Raw genomic sequence first — 2,117 nt, forward strand, 5'->3', positions numbered from 1 at the left:
TCAATAGCTGCAATATGTCAGCACTCAAGTGCAGATACAATAAATTACATGAGCCATTAGACACACAAGCACAGGGGCACACAGGCACACTAGTGGGTAAACTGTTTCTCTGGTGTTTGTCTTGTAGATAGACAGCATGTGAACTGGTTCCAATTAGCCAGTCTGCCCAGGGACACCGCAAGGAGCTGCACTGAGTGATTCACAGGCAAGAAGCAAGAATGTGCTCTCCAACCAACGTCTGTTCTGCTTCACTCTGATAGAAATGCTTTACAGACTTTTATAGACTATAAGCCCCCAGATCCCCATCATTCATCATTGAAAATTATGTTGTTTTTTTGTTAAAAAGCAAGCTGTAAACCCACGACACCCTCAAAGACAAACAGAGCGAAAATGAACGGACGGATGAATGATTTCTCGTGGTTTTGAACTCTCTGCGTTCTTATTTTGCCACAGGGGTCATCGTCCGTTTCCAATGCAAGGTCATCGTGAGGGGAGAAGGGGATGAACTGTAAAATAAACGTGCTCATCTCCTGTCTGACTGCCATGTTGCTTGTTTGACTAATGTTGATATGGCTGCCTATATGAAGACCCAAGAATTAACATGTATTCAATGCTAATATATGCGTATGTGTTTTGTGAGAAATTGCTGATGCTCAAACAGATTTTTATGTAATGTTTTACTTAACTAAATATTTAGCCAGAGGCTGTGCCACTGAACAAATAGGAGGAGACAATAAATCCCAGATTGTGGAATGACACAGACAGGAGAAGTATCACTATAACATTTACAACCTCTATAACACATTCAATGTTTATATCAACATGCAAACCTGTATCAGTCTGTGTTCACATCCTCTGCCCTGTAATGGATCCTAAAACAAACTGCAACAGAACGCACTCCTGGGCAGCACAGACTGGAACCGAAGCTCCACTGGAGAACTCCAAGTCCAGCATGTTGGTTTAGAAATACTGTCTCAAGCATTCAAGCTTTAGCTGTGCAAAACATCTCAACATATCAAGGTAATGTATAAAAGCTGGAGTGTGTGACTGTGGAACACAGTTCTGAATAACTCTTCCACATCGATCTCCTATAACGCACCACAGAGTGTATTCAGACAGAGGTAAAGAGAAAGGTTTAGATCAAGGAAAGGTGCCATCGTAAATCCATGCCCTGTAGGGGCTGGGCATCAGCAGTCTGTGTGCCACTTCTGCCATCAACCATCCAGAATCTGTGTGAGGAATCTGGGTGATCCACTTAGGCTGTGTCTGGGGGGGCTGTACTCATGTCCGGTGACCTCTCTCTGGCTAGAGTGGGTTTGGTATGGACCACTAACCGCGCCATATCTACCTGTATGTAGACACTTCATATGTTTAGAATAGAGATAGGTGGTGGAGCAGTAGAAGACACTCTGAATTTCCAGTCCAGTGCCCCAGTACAGTGACGGAGGACACTGTGATGTAAGAATTGCTGTCCTTCAGGTGAGATGTTAAATGAGGCCCTGACTGCCTGGTCATTAAAGAACTGGTAACACAGTGTAGCGAAAGTCCTGAAGTCCTCTTTGGCTTCTGAAGTTCCAGGTAATTCAGCTGGTGAGACACTGTCTCCCTTCTGTACCATGCGGCTGTGTTGGGGGGATTCTGGTGCAGAATGGCTGCCACATGTCACCCAGGTGTACTCCTGCATATGAAGCGGTTGGGGTTGGGGTCCCCATATACAAATATCAGCCATTTTTAATTATTACGCATCACGTAGTCACTGGAATGCTGAAAAGGAGTGACTGAGTGGTGCAGTTTACACTCTTTTCTGGTCACTCATTTCAGCTTCTGCATCAGACGTTTTTTTAAATAATGTACACACTATACAAAGGAACAGGAAACATCATTTACTGTAATAGCGCAATTCTAAAATACCAGTGACTGCAGCTAGCTCGTAAAGATGTATTAAGTAACCATTCATCTCTGTGTAAATGCGGGCAACACGTACACCTGCTCGGGCGCTATTGCCCCCACTCCGCGGCGCTTATGTCATGCGCTGACGCAAGAGGCAGGCGGCCGCGCTCTGGCCAATCACAGCTCAGGCACTCGCTTACGTGTAACGTCACCTCTCCTACGTGCCC

The sequence above is a fragment of the Atractosteus spatula genome, chromosome 18, assembly GCF_055471065.1.
Source record: "Atractosteus spatula isolate fAtrSpa1 chromosome 18, fAtrSpa1.hap1, whole genome shotgun sequence".
Classification (NCBI taxonomy): Eukaryota; Metazoa; Chordata; class Actinopteri; order Semionotiformes; family Lepisosteidae; genus Atractosteus; species Atractosteus spatula.